Source organism: Varroa destructor, unplaced genomic scaffold (genome assembly GCF_002443255.2).
Source record: "Varroa destructor unplaced genomic scaffold, Vdes_3.0 BEIS01000001.1, whole genome shotgun sequence".
Taxonomy (NCBI): Eukaryota; Metazoa; Arthropoda; class Arachnida; order Mesostigmata; family Varroidae; genus Varroa; species Varroa destructor.
In genome coordinates, this window is record NW_019211454.1 from 75546118 (window position 1) to 75558487 (window position 12370).

Here is a 12370-nt window from a genome sequence, read left to right on the forward strand (position 1 = left end):
TTAATACATGACAAAAAGGACATAAATAGTCTTATTGATACTGCTCACAGAATATTAAACTGGGCTGAATAAAGCAACAGCTTGTATTGGAATCCTCAAGCCTGTAAAATAAGCAATCCCCATAACGATGGGATAAATTTTATTACATTTTATTTTTCGGCCGACTCACTTCAGAGCTTAAAAGTCATTAAAAATTTATAAAATAAATTGGAATCTATACAATGTCTATAGAAAGTCACGTATTCACATAAGTAATATTTCAAGTGAATATCAGAGGTCTATATATAGACTAGAAAATTAGATATTTGTTTTGGAAGGCTTTAGGGCACCAATGTCCTACAATTTCAATCCTGTCACACGCAAATCTAAATACATTAAGCATAAAAAGCGTAATGATGCTCACGTTAGCCGAATGTAATTGGTCTTTATACTAATTTGAATAACTCGAATTTTATTGATTGATCGATTTAACTAATTGATTGGTTGATCGAAATCATTTACAGCGGCGGCGGCGGCGGCGGCGGCGACGGCGGCGCGACGACGACGACGACGACGACGACGACGACGACGACGACGACGACGACGACGACGACGACGACTAACTCACATTTGAAAGCTTAATTACAGATCGGTTTGCCGTCCTAACTACCCCGCCATTGCGATAATTAAAGTTCACATGTAATATATGGTAATGGAAGACCCTAAAATTGCTACTTCTATATGGTAAGTTGCAGGTACTTTAAGATTTCTAACCTAGAGTAATAACAAGATCACATCATTTCTCCAGCGTCCTACAGAAGGTAAAAACTTAATTTTTTTGTAAACAGATTTTCTTTTTTTTGTTGTGAAACTCGGTGGTAGGGCGGATAGTTGCTCAAAGGAAATAGCACAACTGCTGCAGGGTGACGAGATGACTAGAGCCATTTTAGAGTCCACCTTTCGGACTTCTGGAACTCCAGGAAGATACTAGCTTATGCTAACGAAAAGTATGTCACCACAGTCCAAAGCAAGAGCTTGCTTCAATACCTGAATATACTGATACGTAGATTCACTACTACGGTAAATCATATTTAAAATTATCACACACACACACAATGCGTACGTATTAGTTTAAACTAACGAGACATATCATTGTGACGTGCGGCCTTTAAAGCCACATGCCTAAGATGACTCTTGAAAAAAAAACTGCAACCGTCGAAACTAGACGTTTCTGGACCACTATTCTAAATGCATAACATTGCAAATAATCACGATCATGGATGAGCATTTTTAATGGTTAACCATGGATAATTCGTCCTAATTCCCCAAAGCGAATTCAACCCACGGATTGGATTTTAGACTATACTATAAGAACTTATAGTAGGTGAATAGTGACAGTAGACCTAGAATTCTAAAACAATTCAGCATTATCTCCTTAGCTATACTTATTGAATTTTTCTCATAAAGTCATTAGTGGCCTATATAGCCTCTTCGGAGACATGCAGGGGAGTTATTGTTAAATTATATTTAATACTAATATAAATTGTTGTTAAAAAATAATTAGTAGTACTAAATGTAGAGGACTTTTTGGCTAATAAACTGATATTTTTTCTCGGGGGAAATGGTTATTCTAAACAGTCGCGCTAAGTAATGAATAGCTCTAACATTCCGACGTCTTTTGTTAGCATATGGTGCTACATGTATATAAGTGTGGAAGAGCACTTGAGAATTTAGAAAACCACCAATTCGTTTAAAATACATAAGAGACATATTAATTATATCTCATTTATCATATATAATTTTTTCTGTAAATTGAACTTTTATGTAGGTCTATCGGATAGCTTTCTTGGCTGTGGGTGTATAACTTGTTTGATTCGAAGTCGTTCGAAAAGTTATTCTACCACCGGTCGTCTTACTTTGCCAACTTTCAATATCAAATAGACTGTATGGAGCTATAACTATTTTCACATTTACCCTTTCACTGCTCAAATTTTCTAATAGCAGACTACACAACGATTTGGTTTTTTAACGTACACAACTCAAAATTCGTAAACATGAGATCATTTCGCTTTTAGTTAGTCAAAATGATTGATCGTTGTATATATTTTTCATCATAGTATAAAGTAGTTATTGGAGAGCTGCATTGGTTCGTCACTCAAAGTGAACGCCGTCTTTTCGCATATCTTAGGGAAAACATAGCTTTCGATTGAAAACGTTAAATATTTTTTTGTTGTTTACGGTCAATGTTCTGATGAGTTTACAATGCTATACATCGATGAACGATATATTACGCATTTTTTCAATAAAAAAATCAAGTATGGAACTGACGGTTTGTTGTAGTTATATCACAGGAATTCTCGAACATCTAGTAGAAAGTTCTTATAATTTTTACACGGTGTTAAATTTAATTCATTTTTTGCAAGGGAACTCTCTGCTTCCTTCCTTTGCCCTCCCTATATAGCTTTCCGTTTCTTAATTTACAACTTGATTTTCGGGCGCCTTAATGTAAAGAAGAATATCTTCTTATTCATGTTAACTGTTATAGTTAAAAAAGAATAATCTGATTTTTAATTGTTGACGCTACGCCGTTACACACGGTTTCAAGTGGCCGAAGACTTGTATCCCTTTGCACGCGGATCTGAGCAAGGTTTGATTAATGTGCTGGGAATTTTCTCGATTCCATTCTCAACATTTTTGTTCAATGATTGCGGAAGATTTATGTATGTGATATATCTTATCCGCAGCTTGCGTCGAAGTCTTTCATTTATAAGAAATAGAAAAACATTATATGGCCAAAATGATAATTCTAATGTTTTATCTTTCTTTCAATACAACCCTGCAGCCACCGGATCAAACAAGCTTTGGCTACGATTTTATTGTGGGTGTGCGAACAACCCGTATCCCAACCATCTATAGCTCTACTTGAATATGACTCGAGTCAAACTAACTAGAATCAAGCGAAAAAGCGCAGGTTTCTGTGGGCACCCGAGACTTTGAAAATTGATAATTAAAAAAGCACTGATTCAACCTGAACGAGTAAAACTTCCATGGCCTCCTAAAAGAGCTTTCCCCTTGACTATGGAAGCTAAGTTCTCAAGCATAAAGAACTTGAGATCTTGGTACACATATTGCTATCTACTTTTTGCCTAAACGAGTAATTAGAGGGTACCGCCGCGTGGTTGCCATGACAGCATTTGGCAATGAGTGAATACTAAGCGGGAACCTGAGTCAACGGTTGACCAGAAAATAGGCATAATATTTCTTTCCTCCTCTTCAAAAGGATTGGCTGCTGTGACTCTGCAGAAAAACGACTGAAAATCAAACGCGAAACAATTTAGCAAATAACCCCCACCATTAAGCACGCACAATACAATACACTCCGAAAGAATCAAATCATATTACAATATTAAAACTATCATCTTTCGAGAACAACGGTGAAGAGTGGCCACATTTGGAGAGCACGTTACATAGTCAAATAGTATCGCTTACTTTAGCTCAAATAAGGAAAAAAAAATATTTTAGAAAAATGTACCAGAAAATGTCAAAATTTTATTAAAATATCGAATAGCCGTTCCGATTTTGACGGAACTCTGATGTTCGCTCAAATGAAGTTTGCTGGATTGTTTCTGTCTCGTTTTGTGCGTTTCGTTCTTTTCTCTTTTATAGTCTTTTTTCTTCGTTTTAAAAAGTGCCGTTATATAAATATGGATTGAAAAAAAAATAATGATAATAAATTGTACTTTCGAAATCGTAATTTTCCGTGGAAACTTTTTTTTTATATTATACACGGTGATTATAGAATCGCTCGCACCATGCAAATAAAAATGTCTTCTTGTTCTATATAATTGTTACATATAGCTATATTTTATTTTTAATAATGGATAATGTTTGCTAAATTTGCCATAAATGTATACATTTTCAAAAATATTAAACATCTAAAAATTTCAACTTTCAAGAAATGTACTAAAAATTTAATTTGTTTAAAAAATGTTCATTTGATGGCATTAACATTATTATCAAGTCATTAGTTCATCTGTGAATTATAGTGAAAAACAGAAACTTACACAACTGAAAATTCAAATAAATAAAACAGGTAAAAATTTTTAAGTTCATTGCTAATGCATTTTGGTTGACTATGATGGTTTCTTATCTTCGAGCAATAGAAAAATTAAAAAGTATAGTAGTAGTTTTTAAAAGATCTAGCCGCCCATGTTAAAGTTATTTTTCTGCTTCGTATGGCCTTATTCCACCATTGGGTAATATAAACACTCGTTGACAAAAGGGTTATCTACAATTTATATAGGATTGTCAAAAAAATGTCGACCGTTTTTAAGTTGAAATTGAAGCAAGTATTTCTGATATCTTAACGTACTACTACTAAGCAAAGTATGCACCTTTTTAATCTATTATTTCCTGTAAGATCATAATACCACAACTTCCGAACAGTGGAAGTTCTGCAGAGACCAAAATAAATGAAAGTTGGATAAAGCATAATCCGAGATGTACGGCGGATCCATTCAAATCTCCTATGCAAGTTATATGAATTTTAATGCCGAATAGCTAAAGATGTCTGAGCTAGTCATAGTGGGAAAACGGCACCTGTACTGTTCATTCATTACGATCCATTTTCTTGATGGCTTGTCGTCATTTTGTTAACTTTTGCTAGTTCGAGTTCGAATCAATCGGTTTTCCAAGCGGCAGCAACTTATAATGCACGATCTTCAATCTCACAAGACACATAGTATGACTCAGTTCAGCATCAGTTTGGGCTTCATCGCAGTATTTTGTCATATGTGATTCATTTTTCATCATCTGTGACTGACTGATTTGGAAAGAGCTCGATTCCGCTGTGTTCCCGCAGACGAATTTATAGTCAATTAAATTATTTTACGTCAATTCGTGTGGCACCCAAACAGCAAGCTTTCTTTATTGCCGGCTTCCTTCAAGTGGTCTAAAGCTGTTTAATGATGGACGTGCAGTTCCTGGATGATATCGTGCCTATTCACGTGTCGCTCGTGCCTATCCTTCAGGATCATTTCGTTGACCTTTCCCGTGACTGATCGATTATAACGATGAGCATCTTTCATATGAAAATTTTTGCGCCAGAAATAAGAGAACCATTTTTGGGCCGGTTCTACCGATAACGCATGCTGACCATGAACAGCACAAATTTTCTATAGGCCTGGGCAGCATTTGTATTTTTGTTTTATTAAAATTGCAAATTCAGGAATTTTCGCAGAAATGTCGTCTAGTTTCAATGTATTTAGATGTTAATAAAAGTAAGCCTAAATACCCTAAGAGCCGCTCATCATGAATGGTAGTTATATTAAATAAATCGCCAAAAATGACGCTTCAAGTATTCATAAAAAAGTGCCTATTGGGGTATCTAGGTCGCGCTAAAAGTGTAATTTTTTCAATCATGCTTACCTAGTATAACTATCGTTTACTGATTCTATTCGAAATTTAAATCACTTACTAATCATTTTCAAAATATCCCTGCCTTAATTGATGGCAATAGTGTATTAAGCCGTATTAACAAATGTGATTTCGTTGAAGTGCGCTCAAATACCCATATACACTGGATGACCCAGTTATCGATAGATCGATAGAAACGGTCGTACTAGAATTTTAAAACTATTAGGTACAGCCTTTTAAGCGATCTTAACGAGCTCTAAGCTTTTGAAATTCGAATCCCCTTGATAATATTCCACACGGCTTTGTCAGTAGCAATAAGATATATACATGAATATAAACGGTCGATTTAAGGCAACGTATATGAAGTTCTAATCGTGGTGAAGGCTCGAGAAGCATGAAGAGACCGGGCAACAGTTGATTTTCGTCCCAATTCCAATGACTGTTTTCCCCATTTCAGTAAGCTTGTTTATATCCCTCCTGGAATAAACTTCATTGGCACAGATAGGTGTTTATTTGAGACCGCTAGCGACTAGGTCCGGATCTAAGTCTAGCCACCTATGCACACAATCAATAAGCCAGATTACATTTTTTTTTGGGCTTTAGACTTCCTAGGTCTAGCTGTGTACATCCGTTGTGGTCGACATCGCGTTATTTGATTTTTATTAAAACTCCTGTGTACTTAGGGAACACAAAACAGCGCATGTTACTAATTAAAAAGAAGTATTTTTTCTGTCAGTGAATCGTTCAATTGCAGGAATGTAACAGCGCTTAATAAAACAGTTACTGTTAATCTTAAGATTAATAAACTTACAAAATATAAGGGAGAAAGCAAGAATGAAGAGAGAATACATAGGAAAAAACGAGCAAAAGGAGGAAAAGATTATTATCAACCGATGGATTCGAACCTAGATAATGAAAATGGTTACTAGGACTATCTAACCGGGGGGCAGCAATTACACTGCAGAAGCCGAGCAGACGCATGCAAAGTTTGTAACTTTTAATTAACCAGTTGAGTATAGCGAGGGTTTGCGAGAAACTGGCTCTTAAAGTTTCATGCCTCTCTACGCGCACCTGCTAATTGGGAATATTATGGAAGTTTCGTTTCGTTTGTATAGATCCAACAGTCATGAATGCATTATGGCTAAATAACTATGCGTCTTGTGCCAGAACACAGCTGACCGAACAAGAAGACAAAACAGGTATCGCGCTAGGAGCAAAATGATCTTTCGATATTTTAGGCGGATCGGATGTCGACACATGACGTAATGGGAAACGCCTAAAGTCTAAAGGCGTACTTTATGGAAATACCGGTTGTGGTACTAGACACATATTCATCAAGTAGACTGGGTGGGTGTAGGGGAGCGCAAATCAACGAGTAATGAAAATTATCTACGAAGAAAACAAAGAACGTCACCGGGCATGCACTAAGTTTTAAAACCCACTACAATAGATTGAATATGACGACGACTACGAATGCTATGTTGAAAGCAAAATCTGTTGACGAGGGTCGTGGTTAATAATAGTAAATGGTATAAGTAGCATGTAAGAAAACTTTTCCGGATATATGGATTTACCAGTGTATAGTAAGGCAGAGAACATTTTCATTAGTACTATGCGGATCATTCGGAAATCCCCGTACGTTACAACTGGATCTAGTAGAATGTAATTTTAATATCAAGATTCACAGGTTCGTTCACGTTACCAAAAAGCTTTCGCTACACTCTAAGGAAAAATCACCCCTTATATATGATGCGAAATATCGACCCTTGCAGTACCATAGTCGCTTAGTCACCTCCGGTTGGATAAAAGCCCAGAAGGCCAATCCTGCAAACATTTTTTGACATCATAATAATCTATTCCCAGGTAGATCTAGCTAAACAGGTACAATAGAGCACGTCAAGTATTTTGTACTGTACATAAAATAGCTAGGAATAGCACGTAATGCAACAAGCGACGTACCGGTCAGCGTCGTAGAACCTGCATCGGACTGCGCAACTCAAGCACCGGAAAGTGCCACGGTAACCGATTTGTGACCGCCGCAAACCAGTGCAAGAAAACTTATTACATTCCCGCACGTCGCTGCAATAGTTGGCGCCCTCTAGCGGTAACAAAAAGATCACGGCAAAAAAGGCGAAGCAACAAGCAGAGCGAATGCGCATTAGAAAAGTGTATGGCATGAGGTTAGTATCCCTTACCTCAACTAGATTGCCTAGTGAATTGTTACTGTCGAGTCCCGTATCGTTGATAGTGCCAGCACTTCAGTCGAAGGCCGGATTTCGGTCTGCTACCTTAGCCTTACACTTTTTAATGTATTGGAATCTGAATAAATCGACCGCTTTATTAAGCTATGCGGGGAAGAGCTTCGCCTCCGATTTGTTTTTACTGATATGTAGGTTCTTAACAAGGAGAGTTAGAGTTGGATATTTCCACATAAGCTTGGTACCGTAGAATACAGTATCTAGGTAAGTTAATGCTTACAGATTTGGAAGCAAATTAGCACAACATCGATTGGTACCAATTATGCCATGTTCCAGACGTAATAAGAAAGGACATCGAAATGTTATTTTTGAGAGTCTGTTTGAAGAATTATATCGTCGACTAAAATTGCCAGATAGGCATACTCTAGCACATAAATGCAGCTAATGCATTAGACTCAGAAAATGGCGTCTAAAAAAGTAGATTTTAATTTCCTTCGTACAGAATCATGGATGAGTCCATACTTGCGATAACAGGGGTGAAACAATTTTAGAATGGAAATTGAAAGAGGAGAACGATTATCGATGCCGTTTACTCGATTGACAAAAACTTCCACTGGCGAAGCCCTAACACCGTATAACCTTGCTGATATAAATGTCCGTCGCTTGAACGTATAGAATTTATATTATATAGATAGCCGAAAAGAAAGCAAAGACGAAAATGCTATACAGAAATTACTACATCTAATGGCACCAGAACATCGTCTGGGTCATTTACGATAAAAATTCAATTTTGAAGAACTGAGGTAGAAACAGATAATTTTTGGAAAAACAAAAAACTATGAATACAGTATTAGCAGGAACAAATGATGTCGTATTTCTCTAGTAATGCGCCCTGCATAGAGCCCTATAGATTCAAACGATCCATCATTAGGCAAAGCCAAACAAAAAGCTCTTAACACGAAAAAAGTCCCTACATTAAAGTAAAATGCAAAATTGTTAAGACGATCTTAATAGCTGATTATAAACCACTTGTTTTTCTCACCTTTTTTTTTCTAAGGTTTTCTCACCTAACAAAGCTATATAGCTTTCACCTATTGCTAGATTATAACATGGTCGCATGTTTCTACCTCAGTCACGACAGCCAAGTAAATATCAAAATGTTTTTCTTTCGAGTAGCCACAATGTAGTGAAAAGTAAACCAGATAATTAAATATTCTTTTATATAGAATGTCCTAAACAACTACCAATGGCCTGAGGGCAAATGAGGCGAGAAGCGTTCTCTGTAATAACACTAGAGGTAATCGAATACACATACTGGAAACTATTCGCATCATTCTATGCATGTGCTCGTTTGTTATATGATGCGTATGATACTTTACTTTGTAGTCTTATTACGGCTCAAGCCAGCGTTAAGAATGGTCGAAAATCTGCAGCGGTTTTAACATTTTCTTTTGTCAAATTGACGCGTTGGGTCGCATTTTATCTGTGACAGACAACTAGGGTCTCCTTTTTGTTCAAAAACAGCTATCGTTCCCAAGCAATTGAATAATATTAGTAAATTAATAGGCATAAGCCGAAACGCAAAAAATATTAAGCGTAAGCTTGCGCAAAGCTATAAATATCTATTGGCGTTCTATAGATCAATAGGAGACAACAATGTGTTCTTTTTTTTTAAGAAAATTTTTCGTAGATGCAACAGCGGTAAAATATCTCTCCTGTACAGTTTTACATCTTAAACATAAGCCCATCCCATACTTTACAAGAGTTTCTTGTGAATCAACTTGATATCTTTGTGTCTGTGACCGCTAATACTACATAACACAGTCAGCTGAGCAAACGCCTGCCTTTCCGTCAGTACAACCACTAGCTGATGCTAGCCGCCTATACTATCTAGTCCTTTTACTCAAGTCAGCCTTAAACCATAAGAGCAAATGAGTTCGACGCGGGCATGAATGCACTTTTGACTAAATTTTAAGCCAATTCAGCCGCCTTAACTCCAACAGCAAAAAAATGTTCATAAATCTGGCAAAATATGATAAAGTTATAACACTTTTATTTAAACCACACTGAAGAAGACATATAGAATTCGAATTAGGTTTCGGTTTCGCTAATATGAAATTCATCTACGCAAATACAGAGACGATTTAAGTTGAATGAAGTACCTGTCACTCTGTTACCTGTGCGATAACGAAGTCTAGCGGCATTCGAGTCAAGATGTGTGAAAGTTTCCTAATATGTTTCGAAAGTGAATCTCATACTTGCCACATATATCACTGTGTTACCGAAGTGTTTGTTCGCCAGGCGACGTTTACATACGTTTTTTTGAACTATTCAGATTATATAGAGGAAGCATAAAAACCCCATCTCCGTGGTATAGCTGCACAACGTAGTTAAAGCAAGGGACCACAAGGTGCTATAATGATTTGGTTATTGTTGTTGTTGATACTTTTAAAGAAGCCTTCGCAGAAGATAATATATCGCATGTTCGTTCTACTGATGTAAGCTAAAAGCCGTTTTTATTTTTATTGTGAGTCACGAGCACCAGGTACTTTTTAGGGTTCTGGGCTTGCAAAGGTCGAGCTGGCGCCTCATCGCTCACCAGCTGGTTACTTGATGAAGATGATCGTTTGTAGAGACACTAAGACATTGAGTCTGCTTGTGTCAAATCAAACAAAATATAAACGGTTTTCTAAGACGATGCTTATACATTTATAAGCATATCGTGCAGCTACCCAACTGGTTGTGAGACTGCAACAAATGCAGTAAAGATGTATCTGGCATCTAACGCATGTTAGAATGTAATTTCAATTGAAGAATGTCTTTTTCTTCAGCCAAGATTTGATCGATGCGTTGGTTTAATTATTAGCGGATTCGTAACGGATAAAATATTTTTGACCCAATTCCCATATCGTTTTATAATGGGATTTGTTTCTAACTAAACTTATCCAACTCATAAGTACGTATCGTCAAAATCTGCAAAACACACGAAGCATGAAACCTTTATGGTGCTTTATTTGCAGCTAAAAATCCAATGGCTATAATAATTCATAATTTGTGTCATTTTATCGTGTCGCTAGTTTTATTTGGCGGACCCAAAATGTAGTGGACTCAACCTCACCAGAAGAAACAAATCGATTCATGTTGAAAATATGAATCGAAGTGAGGAAAACCGTTAGTTGCAGGCAAAATAAGCGAACATTATTCACGTATAAACAAAGATACGTATTACACGGTGTTGTAAATATTTAAAAACAAGTCGTAAATAATGCCGAGTACCCTCATATTATTCGTATGTCCCGGTTCGTGGGATTTCTTCGCGAATAATGTACTTGTTAATAAACAGCCTTTAGGTCAATTTCGAAACGGAGATGAATATGTTAGAATTATGAGGCGCCGTAGTTAACAATGCGATTTGTATGCACAAGGTGTAATGTCGGAAAACGTCAGAGGCAGCTTGTTCGAATAAAGTATAAAATGAGTTGGGTCAAATGTAAGCATGCATGACCATGTCAACACATCCATATAACGACAAATTCCGCCCGCATTAGCTATAAATATTTACCTAAATGTAAATAATATGCGCGTTTCCATAACGTTAACGCTTGATATACGTACCTTGGGCTTACATTCGAGTTCGAAACGCATTATTCTCTCGTTTGACGCTAGGTCAAACGTTAAGTCAATATTTTGTGGAATTTCACTATGCCATGGTTATTTCAAAATTACTATTCAGGAGCGGATGACTTTATTTTTGTTCGCTATTTCCCACACAGCTTCGATCGGTCCGGTCCCAAAGTTGACATGCCCTTAAAGGTGCCCTACGATAGTCAGCTACGACTCTTGGTGGGAAATTCAGATTGGCAGCACACGTTTTGCAAAACGCAAGTTTTTGTTGCGGTGGAAAATCCATACATTTTTATATAACGGAATTTTACTAGCCTTATCGATTTTTAAATATGAATTTATACGAAGCAAAGTCTTCGTCGTTCCACCCACCGGATACGATGCATTGAGTGATATGATGCAACTTTTATCTGCAACTTGAGACATAATTAAAGATTAACAAACTGCTTAGTTCGTTGCTAAAAGCAGACGAACCCTTTGGGAGCACTTGTCGTCGAACGTAACTTCGTATTAGTTCGCATCGACGGTGCTATAAAAATACACCTACGTATAATCTACGAGCCCAGGTCACTGGGTAAAACACAATATCAATTGCAATTTCAACGACCCCTAAGCTCTCTTGTTTTTAGGTTTCAGAAATGTATTCTAGCATTTATTGCTCATTGTTTTTTTCTGTCTATGTTTATTGACAACCCTTCCGAAAGATAATGGGTGCATCTTATGATACCCGTCCAGTGGTGGATAACATGAATATTGTGGCATCATCACCAGCAGCAGCATTTGTCACCTCGCATATTCGTCAATGTGGATTCTTCTATGCTTGTATAGTAGTATACTTGTAATATAGATAAGGTAAGGCAGATTATAAGTGAGTTAAAAAAAACTAACGTTTACGTTTCTATCACGCTTTCCTGGTATGAATCTCGTTGGCGTTTGAACATCTTTCCCAAATGTATTACCCACCAACAGCGAAGAGTAAGTGTAATTTACCTATTGAAAACGTTTAGCTCTTTTATTTCCATTGTGATATGATGCCTCGCATATAGCGTTTTTTTTCGTTGAAATTATCGTTCATTGAGTCGATTTTTTTCAAGGCCCTAATCGAATGAAGTAGTATTCTGCCGAAGCGAGCCTATCAGCCAGGACACGCTCGC

General features: G+C 36.9%; 1 protein-coding gene across 1 annotated transcript in view; it reads left to right on the top strand.

The window, feature by feature from the left end:
• Positions 1 to 9009: 9009 nt before the first annotated feature.
• Positions 9010 to 12370, top strand: part of LOC111248245 (calcium-activated potassium channel slowpoke-like) — a 112700-nt gene continuing 109339 nt past the window's right edge. Inside the window, exon 1 of the mRNA XM_086977304.1 lies at positions 9010 to 12191. The gene's annotated coding sequence lies outside the window, so the exon portion shown is untranslated. The remainder of the gene's footprint in view (positions 12192 to 12370) is intronic.